At 42.5% G+C, this 22,288-nt stretch overlaps 1 long non-coding RNA gene across 2 annotated transcripts in view; it reads right to left on the bottom strand.

Annotated features, from left to right (window-relative positions):
- The window catches only part of LOC116645023, a 60,837-nt gene extending 39,898 nt beyond the window's left edge, over positions 1 to 20,939 (bottom strand). Inside the window, exons 1-2 of one of the 2 annotated variants that reach the window (XR_004301873.1) lie at positions 20,615 to 20,939; positions 18,823 to 19,055 (exon numbers count right to left, since the gene is read on the bottom strand). This is a non-coding gene — a long non-coding RNA (uncharacterized LOC116645023). The remainder of the gene's footprint in view (positions 1 to 18,822; positions 19,056 to 20,614) is intronic. The other variant, XR_004301874.1, reaches the window with a different exon arrangement.
- Positions 20,940 to 22,288: the final 1,349 nt, after the last annotated feature.

Below are 22,288 nucleotides of genomic sequence, written 5' to 3'. Positions count from 1 at the left end.
GCTGGATGTGATATCTATAGCTCGGTAACTGCTTCCTGACTCACAGGAAAACTGCAGGGTGATTATCTTATTTCCACAGGAGGGAAAATAAGCACCCATCTCAGGCACCCCTTCAATACCACAGGGATGAAACGCTTTCTAGAAGTTCTGCAGGGATGGCCCCCCTGCTCCGAACATTCTACACTGAGAAGGTGCAGTGCAAAACCAGACAGCATTTATTCTCTCTCAGAGAAGAGTTTCCCACATTTCCAGCAAGGTGAGCTGTGTCAAAGAAAAGATCAGAGAAGAGGCCAAATACCCTTGACCTCATAGCAAAAAGGACCCTCCCGTAGATCTCCCTCAAAGAAAATACATTAGATTTGCCACCTTTCACCGATTCAAAAACAAGCCAAAGGCATGGTTTTTACAACCAGCGATTCAGAGAAAAGGCAAACCATTACATTCATAGTGATCTAGACATACCCAGATATTTTAACAGTAAGATTTTAAAGGAAAGCTAACAGTTGTTCTATTTTCTCCATTTCAATGAATGTCTATTTCAACTGAAGTTATCCATGTCGTGCAACATACAAGGGCTGGCTCACTTGGTAGAGCATGCGACTCTTGATCTCAGGGTTTTAAGTTCGATCCCCACATTGGGTGTAGAGATTATTTAAAAGTAAATTCTTTATGAGTGCCTGGCTGGCTCAGGCATTCGGCTCTCAATCTTAGGGTCTTGAGATCAAGCCCCGCACTGGGTGTAGAGATTGCTTCAATAAATAAACTTAAAAATATATATTTAAAAAAGAAAATACAAGGCCAGCTTTGTGTATTTTTTCAGTTTACATAAATATGAAGAGCAAAACACGTGTATGTATTTATTAGATTCACTCAATAAAATATCATATTTAGCAAAGGTAGGTTGCTTTTACTAAGACATTTTAGAGCCCTGTTTTTAACCGTGGAGTTAGCAATTCTTTTCCAAAGTCCAGCTGTGTCCTTAGGAAGGTTTGACACTAACCAAACATTTTTTTTTTTAATTAAAAATAGAAGAATCTTAACACCGACCTCAAAAATCATACTATTCTCCCTAAGTCTGTGAGGGGTTTGTCAAGTGTTGTTGAAATGATAAATTTTTTCCTTGATAAGTGTTTTTCCACATACACCTGAAGGAGGATCAGAACACTGATTAACTATTAATGAAAGCAATAGCAAACTGACAACTGATTCCCAAGAGCAGATGCCTGGTGGCCACCCAGCCTTTATCATGAAGATCATCTTACTTAGAATTACAATCAATGACTACATCTAAATAAAGGAACTGAAGTTATGCAAAAATTCTTAGGAAGTGCCAGAGGAAGTGCAATACTCCAGACATATTTACATCATTTAAAAACAGAGGGGGGAAAAAAAAAAAAGGAAAAAAAGTATTTGACTAAGCTATGTGAGTTTTGGTAGGATACTAAAAGAAATGTTAGCTAATGTCTCCAAGTAATTTCTTATTATTTGTTTCACCCTTACCCAAAACAAGGTAAACAAACTATGGCTAAAAACAGTTTCCGATCGGGGCGCCTGGGTGGCTCAGTCGTTAAGTGTCTGCCTTCAGCTCAGGTCATGATCCCAGGGCCCTGGGATCGAGCCCCGCATCGGGCTCCCCGCTCCGCGGGAAGCCTGCTTCTCCCTCTCCCACTTCCCTCCGCTTGCGTTCCCTCTCTCACTGTGTCTCTCTCTGTCAAATAAATAAATAAAATCTTTAAAAAAAAAAAAAAAACAGTTTCCGATCATATATTTCATTCACCCCCCAAATTCATAACATCAGAATAGAGCAGAGGGAGAAATAGGCTTTACATAGAATGAACAGTCTAGATACATGTGTAATCAATTCTCCATCATATCACCTTTCCCCACTAGATAATAGATTTTGGCTTGATATGGGTATGTTTAATGGAAATGCGTTAATGGAGTCTCCAAATTCAGTTCAATTCTTCAAGAAAGTTAACGAAGGGGCCCTGGAGTTTTCCCAGCTGTAAATGCCAGTCCTGTGCTTTCTACCCAGCCCCCGGTACAGAAAGTACCTGGAGCAGCCCACGGGGAACCTATTTAAACAAAGTGTCAATTATGTTATTTTCATCAAATCATCACATCAAGTCCTTGCCACAATGGGGAGCTAACTCTGGAAAAAACCACTATGAAAAGATTAGCAAATATAGGGGAGAAATCACCCATGTTTTTCCGGAGTTTTGTGCGCAAAAGAAAAAACTAAGCAAGGATTAATGTGAGTACTCAAGGCCTCAGCCTTAAAACCTTTGCAAACATTATGGCTACACTTGGATACAAATATTATCCCCATTTTACAAAAGAGAAAACAGAGGTTTAATGAAAGTTAAGTAACTTGCCCCACAAGAGCACAAGGGAAAATCTGAATCTCAGAGCAATGGAAACTTGGTCATGCACCCTAAAACTTAGAGGAAATTACATCTTTTACAAAATCTCTAAATGATATGGGGTTTTTTGGTTTTGGAGTTTGTTTTTTTTTTGTTGTTGTTTTTTTGGTAAATTTTGTTTGGGTTGCACAGCTGATACAACTTTTGTTATCAGTTCATTGACAGGACTATACATGTATCCCACTCAATAGCTTATGAATTCCGAATTTTACATCTAGTTAGCAAGAATAATTACTTAAAATAGGAGCCTCCAGATGGTAAAAACATGCGCTATCCAATATGGTAGCCACTAGCCATATGTGGTTTTTGAGCACTTAAAATGAGGCAAGGCCAAATTGAGATGTACTGTTAGTACGAAATATATATAGGATTTTAAAAACCAAAGAATATAAAATATCTCATTAATAACTTTTATTTTGATTACATGTTGGAATTATATTTTTCATATATTGAGTCAAACAAAATATATTACTAAAAATCATTTCACTTGTTTCTTTTCCTTTTGTAATGTGGCTACTAGAAAATTTTAAATGACATATGTGGGCTCGTATTTGTGGCTCACATTATAGTTTTCTTGGGCAGCACTGGATAAACTGTTAAGAATACTCTTCGATGCTCATCTTCACCACATCAGTTACAAGATTCATCTGTGAGCCCAGACACCGAAATTGCTAGTTAAGGCTTTGCTGACCCCAAAACTTGTGGATTTTAATCATTATTCAAACATTATTTCATTTGTCATATAATTATTTGTTGAGCAACTGCTATGTCCTAGGCAAAAATAATACAATGTATTGTATTGTTTCATACATGGACCTGTCTCTAGGGCATTTCATAAGGAACCTTTCAAACAAGGTCCCAGTTACAATAGTTGATACTTTGGTAATACAGCTGTAACTATTAGTAGTAATAACTAAATGGCGTATTTGAAGTATATTTAAAGTACGGCAAGAGACAGGAATGCCAATAACAATCCAAGGAATTAATTGGACATGTGAGGTGGATTAACTCTTTTTTGTTTGTTTTATTTTATTTCTTTTAAGTAATCACTACACCCAACCTGGGGGCTCGAACTCCCAACTCCAAGATCAAGCATCGCATGCTCTATTGACCGAGCCAGCCAGCCAGGCGCCCCAGGTGAGTTAACTTAAAGCGAAAACTCTCTAATGTCAATTTCAACCTGAATCTGAAGATAAGGTAATTCTGCAATTCTGCAAATATCAGCTAGACTTTATTACTAAAAACAATGAAGGTGACTAAATCTTGCAAAATCTAGTAGCGTAATCTTATTTCTATGTGGCATCAGGCAATGCTTCAGAAAAATCAATCTCACAGTAAATCTGTAAAGAAGCCACTACCGGGGAGCCTGGCTGGCTCAGTTAGTGGAGCATGCAACTCTAGATCTCGGGGTGGTGAGTTTGAGCCCCACACTGTGTCTAGAGATTACTTAAAAAAAAAAAAGGAAGGAAGGAAACCACTACGTAGGCTCTTATAGCAACAAAAACAAAATTGTCAACACGGTAACCACAATGCTGCATGGTTTGCAATTTGCCTTTTCTTTGCCATTAGTTTGAGAATATTTGGTAAAATGTTCTAGCAATTTATTTTAACTCCTATGTGGCTTTACTACATAACTGAGATTCTAGAGGAATGGTTTAGAGAAGACCTTGTCTCCCTACAGGACAAAAACAAAATGCCTATGAGAGATGTCATACTACTGGAAAGGATAATATTCACCACCAGGCCAGTCTACTGAGCCGAGATTCCAGATTTTTTTCTGTAGCTTCCCTATGTGTAAAAACAAACTGTTTATATTCCCCCAAGAACATGATCTTGCAGTTCCCATTCAGGCAAAGTCCCAGTAAATAAATACACTAGGGTTCTGCCTGAGTAAGAACCAAGCTCATAAGTTCCAAATTGCATTTCATGGAAGATTTGAGCAGAAGACATTTTATGTTTGATCTAGAAATCCCAGACCACTGTCATTTCAATATTGTCAGTGCAAAAAGAAGAGAAAGCAAGCACCAAGGTAGTAGTTAATTAAGATGTCAAACCATTCCCTGGAATGACTCGCTTTTCTTGTTCTGCTAGATGAAGTCTCCTTGGTGGTATTATTAATACTGCAGCATAGCAAAGGAATTGCTACACTAAACGGTGGTGTAAATCCAACTTCCAGATGCAATAAACTCATAAGAGACTAAGCCTTGGGGGCATTAATTTCTTCTTTTGCAAATCAAATCTTGCTGGTCTCACTTCCCTTCCAATAAAATTTTAAACACGAATCTTCAGGCCCTGAATTGCTTAACCAATGAAGAAGTCCGTCCAGTATTCAAGTGTTTGAGTGTCTGTGAAGGTCAGAACTCTCTGTGTGCTGGACGAGGCCAAGTACCGAGGAGAGACGACATCGCCCTGCCCTCAGAGTTTGTAACCCCTATTCATGTCCTGGGGCTGCTTTTACAAATCATCACAAACGCCATGGCTTGAAAACAACAGAAGTTCGTTCTCTCATGATCTGGAGGTCAGATATCCAAGATCAAGGTGTCGACAGTGCCATGCTCCCTTTGAAGACCCCGGAGGAGAATCCATCCCTTGTGTCTTCTGGCTTGTGGTGGCTGTTGGCATTCCTCAGCATGGGGCCACATCACCCCAATCTCTGCCACCACCTTCACACCACCTTCTGCTCTGCTCTGCTCTCAGTCTCTTTCTGCCTGTCTCCAATAAGGACGCCTATGATTGGATTTAGGGCCACTCGGATAACCCAGGAAAATCTCCCCATGTCAAGATCCTTAACTTAATTGCACTTGCAAAGACCATTTTCCTTACAAGGTAACATTTACAGTTTCCAGATATTGGGATCCCATCTCTTGCAGGGGATTGGGGGGTGGGGGAGAGCATTATCCAGCCAAAGCTACCCAGCCTCTGTGGAATCAAACTGAAATGCCTGAAAACCTAAGCGTAAGTAGGGGTAAAACTGTGGGGTATCAAAAAAGTTTCTGCCCTGAGTTCAGGGAATGTGGTGCATGTTGCCTCACTCAGCTACTAGGATGGTTCTCCTGGGCCTGGATGAGGCTGCTTCTCTTCTCTCAGATGTTCTCAAATGATCCTACGAACTTCAGAAGGGCCACACTCGGACCACAGTCCTTATCATTCTAGATGTTCTTAATGGTGTCCTACTTATATCCTCTTTATTTTACTGTACACCTTCACATTTTTGTTCTACTCCATTATGATCTCACATAGTCTTTTTGTTTCTGTTTTTGTTGTTGTTGTGTCTTGGGGTCAGTCTTTTCTGAGCAACTACCTTTTTATATGACCTGAGAGACACAGAAACCCTGCCCCAAATTATTGCACGACAGGACACATCACCGTGCCTAAAATTCCTCACATTTCTCCTCTGGACTAAAGCAAGTATTATTTTGTTGTGGTTTACACATTAAACTGTGAAGTTACTGAGTTTTCATAAAACATACTTCAGTCATTATTTCCAAAATGTATGTTTGTCAAAAGATTAATTCTGTGGGGTTTTGTTAATGAATATTTTGTGAGTTTTAAAAAAACAAAAACAAACAAAATAAAAAAAAAACAGAGGAAATCACAATTCCATAGAAAGTTAGGTTCAAGAAGTTACTTTTTTTTAAAAAAGCAAAATTTGAACCACCAGACATATCAGGGCATTTAGTGAGGGACATACACCTAGTGTGTAGAGTTCCTCAAATGTCTTTTATACACAGACACCTCTCTTCCTCTTAAGGAAGGAAGGTGGCAGGAACCATGTCCAGCTTTGCTGAACTTTGTGTCCCCAGCATCTAGTCCAGTTCTGACCCATAATAGGTATTCAGTGATAACTAAATGAGGGCCTGCAAGGTGGGCGCTTGGTGCATGGATGGATGGAGTAACATCTTGAGACCCTCAGCCGCTCTAGATGAACAAGAAAAAGGAAAGAGGACAAAAGGAAGGATGGATACAGCAAGGGGAGAGAAGGCGATTGAGAAGATGGGAACTGTAAATAGTAGCAATCACATTTCCCCTGCATGATAACTTTGCTCAAGGCCAGTTCTGCTAGTGAGCTGATGCTAGAGAATATTTACAGATCCCTTATCATACATGCTTGTTGAGGGGGACTGCATGTTTTTGTCTCCCCCCAAATTCATTCAAATTGACATCCTAATCTCCAACGCAATGGTATCTGAAGATAAGACCCTTGGGAGGTCATTGGGTTTGAATGAGGTCATGAGGATGGGGTCCCCATGATGGCATTGGTGCCCTTATAAGGGGATGAAGAGACTGGAGCTCTCCCTCCCCGCCACATGAGGATACAGCAAGAAGGGAGTGATCCGCGCACCAGGAAGAGGACCCTCACCAGACACTGAACCTGCCTATCCCTTGATGTTGGACTTCCCAGCCTTCAGAACTGAGAGAAAGAAATGTCTGTTGTTTAAGCCACCTTGTCAGCACTGTTTTGTTGTAACACCCCAAGCTGACTAAGACGGGCATCATGGCACAGTGCTCTGCATTCAGACACACGTGGGGCCAACCCCCAGCTCTACCATTAACAACTTCCATTTCCTCACTTGTAAAAAGTGGGTAACAATGCCTACTTTATGGGGTTGTTGACAGGTTTAAAGATCATTTCCCTGAAGACCAGCAGACAGGAATCTCTGAAGACTTCCTTTAACTATATACTTTTACATCCCAAGAGCTTCGCAAAGTACTTTAGATAAGCATATGACTTGAAAATATGACTTAATTGATGTATTAATCTCTATCATTAGTAGTTTCTTTCCTCTCTCCCTCCTTCCTCTTCTTTCCTTTCATCCTCCTTTCCTTTCATCCTGGGTAAAATGTAGTCACATAGTTTAAAATGCAAAAGATACAAAAGAGTATACTGTGAAAATTTTCCCTCCTTCCACTGGACCACGCATCCAGTCCCCCCACTCGGAAACATCCAATCAGCTAGCAACAGCGTTTCAGTCAACAACCTCTTGTAAATTAAGCTCAGAATTAAAAATTCCTAGGCACCTGAGTGGTTCCGTTGGTTAAATGTCCAACTCTTTATTTTGGCTCAGGTCACGATCTCACGGTTGTGAGATCCAGCCCCGCGTCGGGCTCTGCGCTGGGTGTGGAGCCTGCTTGAGATTCTCTCTCTCCCTCTGCCCCTCCCCTCCCACTCGTGCACTGACTCTCTCTCTGAAAAAAAAAAAAAGAATTAAATATTGCTCATTCTGGGTTTAAGCAACTCAAAACACTACGATACATTTGATAAACATGGTACTCAGCCCAACTTCATTCTCTTTAGATGATTGAGAGGCTCTGTATTTCACCGAACTTCAGGCATGTCAGCATCTTAATAACATGTTCTTTATTCATGGCTCTGTCCCCTATTCTGGGCTATCCGCTTTGGATACCCTGCCCTAGAGAATAAAGGGCAGACAGGATAACACCAAATGGAGATTTCTGATTTGGGAAATATATTGTACGACTTTTTTTTTAGCAACATGTCCAAGATGATTCCATAAAAACAGGAGGTAGAACCTGAGCCAGGACCCACTGAAACTGACCAGCTCTAAGGACTGAGATATAAAGATGAGAACCAAGGACAAGCAATAATAGCAGGGAAGGACCAAGCCCTATTAAGGCCGGTAACAAAACCACCAGGAACACCAAAGACCAGGATATGCAAAGATCAACCATTTGAATCTGTACATGAAGTGCCTGAATTTGCGTCACTAAGTTGATCAGTAGGTAAATACTGACAAACTGATGCAGAGCCCAGACATCAGAAACATGCACGGGGAACACCAGATGCCCGACACTATAGACCCCTTTCCTAAGTGCCTGGGTTGACTCCTACATTCCAAAGGTGCTCTAATAAGCCAGCACTCATCAAAACCATCCCTGGCTTTGGAATTCTGAGGTCACACCACAGAGCAATTACGTGGCATTGTGGTGCGAGCTAGGTAGACAGAATGAGGGGTGCAGAGACAGGGTCACCACACAGATCCAGAGAGCCAAGAACTGCCCACATTCGGGTGCTCTCAAGTTTTTAGACAACTTCTTTCTTCTACATCTTATTGTATCCCAATGAGAGGAGAAGGAAGGGTTCTCAGTTTTTCACTCCAATAGCCTCGTTCACTCCCTGGTATTCATTTTTCCAACCTAAAAAGGAGCTGTGAGGATGTAGGTCCAGTCCTAAATGAGTCTCAGAGACACAAAATAAAAGCCACAAAAAGTATAGGTAATGGACCTGCTGATGTGCAGCGTTGAGGGAGGTTCAAGTTCACTTCTTCTTTCCAAGGCAGTCTGGAAAAGCAGGGGCTCAGGTAGCCTACCAAACCCACACCAGCGGAAGGCCACATTCAAGCAGGGTATACCCATACCCAGGAAAAAGGAAGCAAAGCATGTGTAGCTAGGCCTCGTTGTGCTCCAGGCTTTTAGAGAAGACATCCTATTCCCCCTAATGGAGTGGTAATATCCAGGGAACTAGTAAGACCCAATCCTGGGACGGGGAAGGAGGGCATGGAGCAGGTCACAGGGGCCCCATGGAAAAGGACAAGAAGTCTCCCGAGAGGCTCATCAAAATCCAGAGCAGATGCTCACCAAAGTGGATAGCCCAGAATAGGGGACAGAACCATGAATAAAGAGCATGTTAATGCACAGAATCCCCTTGCATACATATGTAAGTGGAGGTGGAGATGGGGGTGGGGGAGCAGAACAAAGAGAGGGAAAGGGGGAGACCTAAGTTCAGGGGGACAAAGCAAAGTGAAGCCATAGGGAGCTCATCTATGTGTTTTTGATTCAGTTACTCTAAGCCTGCCCAAAGCGCTTCCCTCTTCCTTGGACATCTGACTTGAAGAAGAAATGAGATGAACAGATGATCCAAAAACTGTTTGGGTTTTTTGTGGGGTTTTTTGGGGTTTTTTGTTTGTTTGTTTTGGGGGGGACTTTTTTGCTACAGAATGGGGATTCTAGGAATATTGTTATGTATCATCTCTGGGACATTCATGACCAATAATGACACCATCCCATTAAAATCTAATAAATAAAACTCTCGAACGCTACTACTTTCACCAACATGCTAGCTTCTCAACTACAGCTTGTAGAACAATCTTTCGGGAATTTAAAAGCACCATCAGAGCAGACCATCCTCCCTTTAAGCCTGATTAAATGTCTGGGTCTCAAAATATATTCACAGTATTTGCAGAATAAATCACGTCGGGGGCGCCTGGGTGGCTCAGTTGGTTGAGCATCCAACTCTTGATTTTGACTCAGGTCATGATCTCAGGGTCATGGGATCGAGCCCAATGTCGGCTTGGTAGTAGGCATGGAGCCTGCTTAAGATTCTCTTTCTCCCTCTCCCTCTGCCCCTCCTCCCCTCTCTCCCTCCCTCTCCTCTTAAGAAAAAAAAAAAAAAAAAAGAGTAAATCATGTCAATGTGAAACCAGAAAAATTATCTGGGGATCTCTCCAGGGGATATTCTTTCTTCTCCTTGTTTACACTGCTGATCTCTAATTAATTTACATTCACCTTGTTCTATTTACTAGTTTGGTTATTGAGGCTAGATACTTCTCTGAGCCCCAACTTCTTCACCTGTAAAATGAGAATGTTACTAACACCTACTCCATGGGATTCGAGAGACAATCAAATACAAGGATGTATAAGATACTGGGGTGCCTGGCCGGCTCAGTTGGTATAACATGTGACTCTTGATCTCGGGGTTGTGAGTTCGAGCCCCATGTTGCTGTACAGATTATTCAAATAAATAAATAAATCTTTTTTTTTTAAGAGGATAAATAGGGGCACCTGGGTGGCTCAGTCATTAAGCGTTTGCCTTCGGCTCAGCTCATGATCCAGGGTCCTGGGATCGAGCCCCGCATCAGGCTCCCTGCTCCACGGGAAATCTACTTCTCCCTCTCCCACTCCCCCTGCTTGTGTTCCCTCTCTCGCTGTGTCTCTCTGTGTCAAATAAATAAATAAAAATCTTTAAAAAAAAAAAAAAGAGGATAGATAAAATACTGCTGCACAAACATCCCAGGTTTCCGTAATGGTTATTCCTCCTCTGAGAAATAGCACACTAAACTATACACTTTAAGATGTATACTTCATACCCACTAAGACCAATAATTAAGAAACTTACATTTCTCTTCCTGGCTTTCTCCATCTCTAGAATCAATTACCCAGAATGAGAGAGCTACTGGGATTGTTTGGATTCTTGTTAAGTAGAGACTGTATGATTCAACATGTTAGTACTAAGACCACAGTTACAAAATTCTAGGGGTCACAGTTTATACTGGGACCTACTTTAAAGATTTGAAGAGAAAAAACAAAAAATTTTAAAGGAAGTAGCATCACAGAAATCAATGTCAAACATAATTTATCTACAGCTTTGCCTAAGTCATCTGAATTATTGATCGATGCATTCAAATTAGCAAAATTTTTGCTTTTCAGATTTTCAGGGACTTGCACGCATGAATCACTTGACATTCCATCATTCCACGGAAATAACCGTGGGGCCCGCGTGCTGTGGATGTTGACAGAGAGGACGGCACCAATACCCTACACAGACAGTGGGTTTACCTATCCTGATTGCATGCTAAAACTCACAATAGAAAACAGATTTTAAAGGAACTAATAAAAGAATAATGCAGACTTTGAAAATACCATCTTGGGTTTTCTTTTGTTTTGTTTTGTTTTTTTCATCCTAGCTCGGTTGCTGCCAAGTTGTCCAACACTGAACATAGTCTAAATATCTTTCTATATCTTAAGCCAAGGATTGGGGTGGCTGTTAACTTACACTTAACCAAGATTATAAAAAACTGTTACTGAAATGCCAAAAAAAATTACACGGTACTTCATAGGAAAGGAATGCAGGGGCTTAGCAACAGCCCACAGAGTCACTCACCAAGACTGTGCCTGCTTTGTGATTCGTTCGGACAGGTTCATTTTCAGAAATTCTTACTGGGCGCCTGGGTGGCTCAGTTGGTTAAGCGACTGCCTTCGGCTCGGGTCATGATCCTGGAGTCCCGGGATTGAGTCCCACATCGGGCTCCCTGCTCAGCGGGGAGTCTGCTTCTCCCTCTGACCCTCCTCCCTCTCATGCTCTCTGTCTCTCACTGTCTCTCTCGCAAATAAATAAAAAATCTTAAAAAAAAAAAAAAAAAGACTTTTTAAAAAAAAAAAAAGAAAGAAATTCTTACTGTGATAGGCAGAGACTAACCTGAATTGCCATAGAATGTATTATTTCTGTTTGAGTTTGTGGCTACCTTTTCAATCGTAATTGTCATATCAACACAGCACTTGGCTCTGCTTTGTATGTTTATACCAATAATACGTCTTTAGCCTGGCACACGGACATATGGCTGAGTCTCACGGTCACCTACACACAAGCCGTCCCCCAACAGTTCTGTTCTGACACTGGACGCGGACGTATGTCATGAGTCTCTTTCCGAGGCCTGGGTGTTCCTGGATCAGCCCACGCCTCCCAGAATAATCCCAGGCCCCTTTTCAGTGACTAGTTTTTGTCATGGGCTTCTGTCGGTGCCCTGGGAAATCGTCTCAACTTCTTCGGAAGTTTCCCTCATTCCTAAAAAGATATAAAAGTCCAGGATGTGGAGAAACTGGAACTCTGATACCTTGCTGGTTAATCCTCAAACCTGTCAAATGATACCCCTTATTTTGTAAGTCAGTTTGGCAGTTCCCTAAAAAGTTGGATATAAATTTGCCATACACTACAGCAAGTCAAGTCCCACCTATCCACCCAAGAGAAATGAAAATGTGTGTGCATGAAAACCTTATGCATAAACGTACACAGCAGCAGCATTTGTGATAGCTAAGAAGCTGAAACCACCCACGTGTCCATCACCTGGTGAGCAGAAAAACAAATGTGGAATATCCATGCAATGGAACAGTACTCAGCGATAAAAAGGAACAAGCTACTGATGCAGGTAACAATAGGGACAGACCTCAAAAACTTTATGGTAAGCAAGGGGCGCCTGGGTGGCTCGGTCGTTTAAGCATCCGACTCTGGGTTTCAGCTCAGGTCATGACCTTGGGGTCCTGGGACTGAGCCTGCATCAGGCTCTGTGCTCAGCAGAAGGGAGCCTGCTTGAGGAATCTCTCTCCCTCTCCCTCTGCCCCTCCCCCAGCTCTCTCGCTCTCTCTAAAATAAGGAAGTAAATAAATCTAAAAACAAAAACTTTATGGTAAGCAAAAGAAGCCAAACAAAAAGACTACTAATTGTGTAATTCCATTTAAGTATGCAATGTCCAGAAAAGGTAAATCTATAGAGACAGCAAGTACATTAACGGTTGCCTGAGACCAATGGGTGGGAAGAGAAATTGACGGCAAATGGGCACAGAGGGTATTTCAGGCATGATATAAACTTCTAAAAATGGTGTGTGTGTGTGTGAGCCTGTGTGTGTGTGTGTGTGTACATATATCTTAGGTTCCCAAATGGGGACATGATGCTTAACACTATAACAACTCAGAACCAAAAGGAAAAAGTCAGCTAACCAGAAAACATAGTATTTTTTTTTAAGATTTTATTTATTTGACAGAGAGAGACACAGCGAGAGAGGGAACACAAGCAGGGGGAGATGGAGAGGGAGAAGCAGGCTTCCCGCAGAGCAGGGAGCCCGATGTGGGCTCGATCCCAGGACCCTGGGATCATGACCTGAGCCGAAGGCAGATGCTTAACGACTGAGCCACCCAGGCGCCCCCAGAAAACATAGTATTGCTGAGCTGCAAAATTAGCTAAATTAGCCAGTCCTGCAATAGCCCTACTCCAAATTTCTTTAATGTAAAACCAAAAAGTAAAATAAAATAAAAACCCTTACTTTTTAACCCACTTTTGGTTAAGTATTTTCTTACTTGAAGCCAAAAGCGTCCTGATTGATATAGACTAGAGTCACCCAGTCCTCTTCAGTAGTGTAGGATTCAGAGATATTTCATTTTGAAGGATGAATACCATTTTGAAAATATACATGCTGTACACTGAATGCTTGTATCCCCGCTCCCACCAAAAAAATTCCTACGTTGAAACCTAATGCCCAATGTGGTGATATTTGGAGATGCAGCCTGTGGACAGTGATTAGGTCATGTGAGTGGCACTCTCATGAATGGGATTAGTGTTCTTAGAAAAGAGATCCCAGGGAGACCCTTTGCCCCTTCCACCATGTGAGGGCACTGCAAAAATATAGCCATCTATGAACCAGGAAGCCAGCCCTCCGCAGACACTGAATCTGCTGGTCCCTTTAATTTGGGCTCCTCAGCCTCCAGGACTGCCAGAAATAAGTCCCTGTTGTCCATAAGCCACCCAGTCTGTGGGACTTGGTTATAGCAGCCAGAAGAGATTAAGACAGTGCATTTGTGGTGATGTACATATGTTCAGGCATTTCTAACTAGGTTGTGTAGAACTACCTTGCATGGCATGAGGCACATTTAAGATGGCACTGAGGGGCGCCTGGCTGGCTCGGTGGGTAGAATGTGCAGCTCTTGATATCAGGGTCGTGAGTTCAAGCCCCACACTGGGTATAGAGATTGCTTAAATAAATAAACTTTAAAAAAACAAGATGGTACCTAAGAGTTGTTTTATTTAAAACCATATTTCAATTCAAGCTTGAACGAGCCCTTGCTATATCACTCCACCCTACCTCCCATCCACTCTCCTTCATGTCAGGGTGAATCAAACAGCGAAAGCATCCCAAATGCATTCCAGTTGTCATCTCATGTTTCATCCCTCCGTGTTTTTGCACATCCTATTTCCCAAGCCTCGAATGTTCTTCCCCTTTGCCCAGATGCGAAAATGCTATGCATCTTTTAAATCCCAACTGGAGAAAGTCTTCTCTGACCCCAAAAGATAATCACTTCCTCTCTGATTTAATTCAATACTTGGTACCTACTGCTATTACCACCTCTGTCAAGAGTATAGTGGACTTTGTTTTATTATTACTATCTCCCCTACTGTGAATGGCAAAGGGTTTGCAGTTAAAAGATAGCTCTATCATATATTTGGGTGAATTTGGACAAATCACTTTACTTTCGAGTCTCGATGTTTTCTTCTGTACTAGAAACATAGACATTACCTTCCCATCTCCCTCAGGCTGCTATGAGACTTCACTAAGATGACCTATGTGAAAGCATTTTATCAACTATAAAGTACTGACAAATTCTAGTTGGAACAGAAGAGATGTTTTAAGTTATGTAATGGACCACACAAATAGGAAAAAAGATGTGACCTCTCACCATTTACCAAAACTGCTCTTAGCCAAGACTACCAACGAGCAATGACCTCCCAAATGCCAAACCCAAGCCCTATTCTCAACTGTCACCTTGCTCAATCTGTTGGCAGCACTTGAAACAGATGATCTTGCCTTTCTGCTGGAGACCCTTTCTTCACTGGGCTTCCACCTCGATGGTAGCCCCTCCTCACTCTCCTTTACTTGACCTTCCCTTCTTCTCCACTCCTAAATCTGGAGGGCTCAGTAACTAGACCTCTTTTCTTCCTATATTTACTCTCCTGGTGATCTCATCCAGTATTGTGGCTTTAAATGGCATTTCATGCCTTCCAACTCACAAATTTGCTTCTTGAGATTCCTTCCCTGAAAACCAGACTTGTGTATCAAACTGCCTAGATGCTCAAAACATGTCTCCATGGGTCCAAACTAAGCTCCTGGTCTCCCTGACCCCAAGCCCACACTTCATTTCAGTTCATGGACATTTGGTCCATTCATGTGCTCAAATCAAAAAATCTCAGAATCATACTTGACTCCTCTCTTTCTCTCATACCTCCTATCCAATCCACCAGACAATCCTCCAACCCAAATATCTTCAGAATTCGACCTCTTCTCACCACACCACTTGTACCAAGCGGACATCACCTCTTAAAACCTGAAAAAGCTTCCTAAATAGTCTGTCTCCCTGTTTCTACCCTTTGCCCCACCTTGGGTCTCCACTCACCCGAGTCATTCTGCTGCAACATTAGTTATAGCAGGTCAATCATTGTTTAAAACCCCTCCGTGGTATCTCATCCCTGGCCATGAAAAATCCAAAGTCCTCACAATGGCCTGTAAGAACCATGTGATCTGCCCACCATATTCCTATTTCCTCTCTGACCTCATCTACACCACCATTCAGCTGCTTATGCCCTCCTCGCTTTTGTTGATTAACCAGGCACTTGTCATGCCACTGCCCAAATGTTCCTCTACCCACCATCACACAGCTCATTCCTTCACTTCCTTCAAATCATTCCTCAAAGGTCACCTTCGCCATGAGGTCATCCTTGGCCAATCAACTGAAAGTAGCAACCTCCCCTCCCCCACTCCCTATCTCTCTTTTCTGGTTTAGTTTTCTCAACAACAGTCACCACCTTTTAACATCTGTCTTATTGTCATTGTGAAAAGGTCCAAGAGTGCAGGATTTTTATTTCTTATATCCTCGAGGCTTAGAACAATGCCTGGCACATAGAAGGGACTAAATAAATACTACTTAAAAGAATGAATAAGTTAAGAATGGGTGGCCAAAGTAGGTTTCATAGGTTCATAATAGATATATTTTTAAACACCTGTATCTTGAACAATGAGCAGAAATACCATCAAAGTTCTTAGAAATGGCTGGCATTTAAAAATCAGCCAATGTGAGGCCATAAAGAAGAAACCAAAGTAAATTTGGGAGCACCTAATATACCTAAAGAAACTCATAGCAAATAAATACGTAGAAACAGTACTCAAAACACAACAAAATATGCAGGCAATCACCCCTAGACTTATTATAAAGTTCAAAGCTAAATAAATGCTTTACTTATAAGATGCTTAGTATGTATTGTATTCATCATTTTTAGAAGGCAGAGCTGACTGTTTAGATTTTCTTACTAAGCAAGTTTATTGTGAATACCTTGGTATATTGCTCTGGTTTCAATAATTGGAACTAGTCCACATCAACGGTTTCAAATAACCAAGACTATAAAGTTTGATACTTCTCGTAAAGTTATTAAGTATATTTGGCTATAATTTAAGAATTAACATTGTATAGAAAATGTAAAGGAATTTATCATTTTAAACTCTGTTTAAAGTTTTCCAAGTCACTAAGGGTAAATGGATATAATCTTCCTCAAACTAAATCATCACTCAGAAAAAGCAGTATGTCTTGCTAAATCTCAGATCTAGAAAATGAAAATCCAGGACTTTAAACTTTCTTGTACATGATATGCTATTCTTCTAAGTGTTGTTTATACTAACTTTTTTATTTAAGTAAGGACCATTCTATAAAAACTAATATCAGAAAATAGGCTAGAGTTCTTAATGTCCTCATCAAGAAACCACTGGACCATCACTTTATATTATAGCTGAAAAGTGAACAACAATATTAAAACTTAAGTCTACTCATCACGGTTAGCATTGAAAATAGAGAATTTGAGTAAATCAATTCTAGAAACTTGCTATTATCTCAATTTACAGAAAGTTGTGTGAGGAATGGAAGGACCACATACTCCCAAGTTGAAGCCATAACCTTCAGCAATATGCTTACACACGTAAGACTTATAAAGGAAAGTTTGTTGAAGTGGATTAATCCACACTTAACTGGATAAAAGAAGTGAATAGAACATATTTTTAGAGGAAAAAATATTTGAATATGTAAAAACTTCTATCCAACTGGACTGAATATTTCAGTGACTATTTTTGGTTAATGTGGCTTGAAACTTGTACGGCAGTCAACAAAGAAAGTTGGAAGTAATAAGACATCACTAATTCATTGTGAAAGGTAATAATAGTACCTCTTACTGTATGTTTATAGATCTTTATCCCTATATTAAGTTTTTTTCTTACACATACGCATTTTAAAAATATATTCCCCACAATGACCCCATTGGATAAGTATTATGATCCCCACTTACAAGTGAGAAAACTGAGACCCAAGGAAATCAATATGCCTAGGCTGGGATTCAAACTCAGGTCTGTTTCATTCCAAGCCCATGTCTGAGCCCCACTCTGGGTGGCCATTGGAACAAATCCAAACACACTCAGTTCAGACATTTGTAGGTAAAACACCTTCTGGGAAATAACACTGCACTCTCTACCCCCCAAAAAATATTCCAGTGGGTAACTTTTGTTGAAAACACATGAGGAAATCTGGCATTTCCATACAGTACACTTTCCTGAAAGTATATTTTACAAAAAATTTAGAACATATTTCCTGAATACTCCCTGAGCTAAGCATTCATATGAAATAACTATTATTAATATATATGAAGTTTTCCAAGTCACTAAGTCTATTGTTCAACAATTTAAAAACAAACTTCACAAGAGAGGATGCACCTTAATTACAAGAGCAATCAACAAATCACAAAATCTTAAAGTCAAAAGTTTCTTAAAATTTCTTTAGCCTAACCTTCATTTTATGGACAATAAAGTCCAAGAAGGTTAAGTAGCTTGCCCAAGTTTATACAACTGGAAAGAAGCAAATCACAATATTTTTTTCGACCTACAGCAGGATAAAAATATTTCCAATTCCCAATTATCATCTTTGACCAGACCTTAACATTTCCCAAAACCATACTATACCAATGATATTCTCCATCTGTAGGATTTTAAACCACCTTGAACTTGAATCATTTTTGAGGATGAAATCCGACAACTTAAATCATTTCAAATCAACCTATTTTAAACAAAGGAAACTCTCACTTTCCATGGCAAACAACTGCTAGACAAGGAAAGTATATGCTGTATCAAAATACTTTTGTATTACCGGCAGTATTTATGTGAACTTTTAACTGCTTCCTCACAGAAATTAATAAAAACGAATTGTAAGGACTTAAAAGAGGGACTATAAGACTCTTAATGAACACTATAAAAACTTGATGTATACTATAAAAATTAAATAAATTTACAGCCTCTCTTGTTATACACAGTCAAGTTTTCCTTCTGATAGAACTTGTTGTACTTTATAGTGGCCCCCATTATTAGGAATTCATTTATTTCTGGCCACTTTTGGATTTTGTTTACCAAAATGCAATATCAAAAGTAAAAAAAAAAAAATTAATGCAAACCACAAAAGTTCTGCAAATACATAAACATCCACTGCCAGATTTAAAAACAAAATGAATCAGAAATAAAATAAGACATGTGCTCATTGGACCCATCATTGTTATATAACTTTCCTTAGTGACTTTATAATCCACATTCATTATGTGCACTAATGTTGAGGGACCTAGTGTAAAATTAGTAAAGTTTCATCAGAAGTACGCAAATCATCATTCCATATGAAAATGAACTTACAAAAACCGGTTCAAAACAAGGAAACCCAACGTCATAAATCATTTTCATCAGGCAACAGCTAGACAATTCTCAAATGGCATAAGCACCAGCCCCAAAACGAATGCTTACAGGGTACTGAAAAAGAAACGTACCTTCATTGAGGTAGAGAATTCCCAGTAACCAAACTGTAGTAATCCACATAAGGAAGGCATCATCAAAAATCCCAACATCCTAATGTTTAAGTAATTCCAAACGAAGAAGTTTGAAAACTTTCCATCCAGGAAGGACTTGATGCTATATTGGTACTTCCATAATGTTCATTGATAGGAAGATCCAGTAAGAACAATGCATGATGCTTTCTAGATGCTGATAATAATAATTGCACCTATACAATTGAAATTAATTAACGTTAGCTTCCAAGTCATTCTACACACTCAGTTTCTTTAAAAAAAAAAAAATCAGTAACCATAGCCATAATAGATTTCATATACATAGTTCTGGCACTTGAATCATTTCTAGCTGCAAGTCTTAAATCATGGATACTCTATACGATACTATACAAAATCATAACTTTAAGAAGTTAAAACAGACTGTTTGGGTGTTTCCCCCAGTAAGCAGCCGCATATTCAGTCTGCTACTTCATTTATCATGTCCAAATGAAAAGGCGGGTGACTAAGTCCAAGGGGGTGAGGAAAGCCTCTAGCTCAGGGGTGGGGACAGGAGAGGAAAGTGGAGAAGGTGATAAATTACCTTGGTATTTGGAAGGATCCCATAAAACATACCTGAAGATAATGACCTAAATTTGCATTGTTGAATGTGAGAAGCCACTCCTAATATTTGAGCACATGATAACCCCTAGAGCCAACTACATTTGCCCACTTTCCACAAACTCCCAACTTTGTCCCTAAATGTCTATTCACCAAGTGATGGGACAGATAAACAACTTTTGTGGGAAAGTGGGAAAGCACCGAGAGAAATTTCATGGTAAGTGGACATGTTTACTAGTTGTGGAGGGGTCCAGCTTGAGCAAGAACCCACCTAGAAAGACTGCAAAGTGAAGCTACTTGGGGGAGCAGTTTCGGGAGGTTCCCTTTGCCTATAAATAAGGAGGGAATCGGGCAGCCTCGCCACCCCGCAGAAGCAGCCAGGGCCATCCCCCTTTTGGGCGGGCGTGGCAGATAGAAACAAAAGGTTAAAACACAAAAGGCGGGGCAGACCGCTGGGTCTGAGGAGCTCCTGGGGCTCTCGATCCCCTTTCTATTCAAACACAATGAAATGGGGGGTGGCGGGGAGGAGGGGGTTCCGTGAGAGAGGTGGTAGTGGATCTCGAGGATTGCATAGGCTATTCTGGGTGGGTCGCGAAACTGGAAGGGGCGGTCAGGATGGCCGACTCCTAACTAGTGGTCCAGGCCCCATCCCTCCATCCCTGCATCTCTGACAGTCGGAAACCTGTGGCTTCCTCCACCCTACCCCAGCCCCAAAGAAAACTTTCTGAACTCTTACCTGTTTGCTCTAACCCCCCTTGACCACAAACTCAACAGTCCACTCCCCTGCAACCCAAACCTCTTCTGCGTTCTATTGTTGCAGCTTTGCTATTGTGCGTTGGTTCCGCAGAGCGCTCCGCAGACAATTAACTTCTAAAACCCCCACCTCCGTATCTCTTTCTTTCGCATGATCAAAGTCGGGGCGGGGTGGGGGTGAGACTGGCCTTGTCCCCATCCATTTCAGCAAGTTCTCTCCAGTATGGGCGCAGCTGGGAGAAAGCCAGGCAATGCCCCCCTGAGATACCCGTGCCCCCATCTCCCCCAGCTCCTCCTGTAATAAGGCACTTGAGAGAAATGCCTTGTCTGGCTGTTGCCTAATAAAAACCAACAAATAAAACAATCTGTGCAAGTTCGTTAAAGAACAAAAGAGAAGGAAACAGGGAAAGGAGGTACAACTTACCAGCCAAACTTCGCCACCGGACTACGCCTCCGTCCTCCGAAGGGCGGGGAGTCGGGAGCGTTCAGGGGGAGAGAGGTAAACAAGACAACAATTTCCACTCACCTCTTCCCCCACCTCGTCGCACTTTTAAGGGCCATTTCCCTCGCTGCCGTCTGCGAGGTGCTCGGACACTTTCGTGTGGCCTGACAGCGGAGAAAGTCGCGGCGGCAAAGTTGCGAGAGGGAGATACCCGGGCGTCCGGGGGAGAGGGGAGGAGAGAGTTCATCAGAGTTCCCCCTTTTGTTCCAAGTCCCGGAGCAGACAAAGAGGCGGCGAGCGGCGGCAGGTTTCTCCCTCTCACCCCTTCTTCCTCTCTCCCTCCCCTCCCCTCCCCGCCCCCTCCCTCTCCCCGCATCTCCCGCCCGGCTCGGGAACCTCCGAGGCGGCCCGGGCGGCTCAGTTCCCAGTTCCACGCAACTCTGCCCCGACCCTCTCCTCCCGCGACCTCACTCGAAACTTTCCCCAGGAGATGCCCGTCCTGGTCCCCTCCCGCCCACCACCCTTTTATCCCCCGCCTCCCCAACGCGCACGAGTCTCCGGGGGGGAAATCTCCAAAATCATTGTTTCCGGGAGATGCACCTCTTTGTTTGCACTTTCCCTGCCAATCAATGTGAACAGTCCACTTTGGCATCGAGTTTCTGTCAGTTTCCCATCATCCCGGGAGACGATATGCTAAGGGTAGGGGGTCAACCCCATAAGATAAAGGCATTACGCAATCCGAGGTGGTGGCTCTCCATCCTCTTTCCTACACTCAGATTCACCGTCCTCCACCCACCCAACACACCAAAACAACTCAAAGGGGGCTCCAAGTGTTGTTTTTTTTTTAGTTCTCCTCCCCCACCCACCCACCCCAGCGCAGTCCCTTGGGAGAGCACTCTAATCTGCCGGACAAAGCCAGCTCGGGGGCCAACCGGAGCCTCCACCCCTCGGGGCTACCTGTTGCTGCCGGCGCTGCACTACTCGGTCCAGGGACTCCGAGGGCGGCTTCCCACCTCGAGCACCGCGCCCACCTCTCACACCCCGAACTTCCCTAACCTCAAACCGCGACGGCTACGCTCTCGACCGCGCTCCCGGAGACCCTGGAGCCCAGGGCTGCTCGCCCGCTCGCTCGCCCGCTCCCTTCCCTCCACCACCCGAAGGTCTGACTCGGGGCCCCTCGCCGCCTCCCCATCTTCTACCCCCTGGCGCGGCGTGTGCCGTCCGAGCATCCCCTCTTTCCGTGCCCTCACCCACTGCCTTGCCCAGAGCAAATCAGGTGTCTCGGACCCGGAACAATTCCAGACCCTTCCCCAGGCCTTTTACCAGTCGTTCCCCGACCTCCAGAGTCGGAGACCCCATCCTCACCTCGCCCCATCCCTAGACCCTCATCCCTACTCGGGGCCACTGCACTGGCTCTCTGAGGGACTGCGAGCAGCGCTCATTTTTCTCCTAGATTTAACTAGAATTGAAGAGGAGGAGAGCCGGGAGGTGGGGGAAATGGAGAGAATGGGGGGCCGCGTGGGGAGGCAGCTTCTAGGGCGAAGGAACAAAACCCAAGCCTTCCAAAGCAAACACCCACCCCTTGGGAGGTATCCGGCCCGTGGCGCCCCTTCTCCTGCACCCTCTTTCTTCCCCCACCCCAGACTTTGGATCGTT

Source organism: Phoca vitulina, unplaced genomic scaffold (assembly GCF_004348235.1).
Source record: "Phoca vitulina isolate PV1807 unplaced genomic scaffold, GSC_HSeal_1.0 scaffold31, whole genome shotgun sequence".
Classification (NCBI taxonomy): Eukaryota; Metazoa; Chordata; class Mammalia; order Carnivora; family Phocidae; genus Phoca; species Phoca vitulina.
The sequence above is the reverse complement of the archived record's forward strand: the minus strand, read 5'-3'. Positions and strand labels throughout refer to the sequence as shown.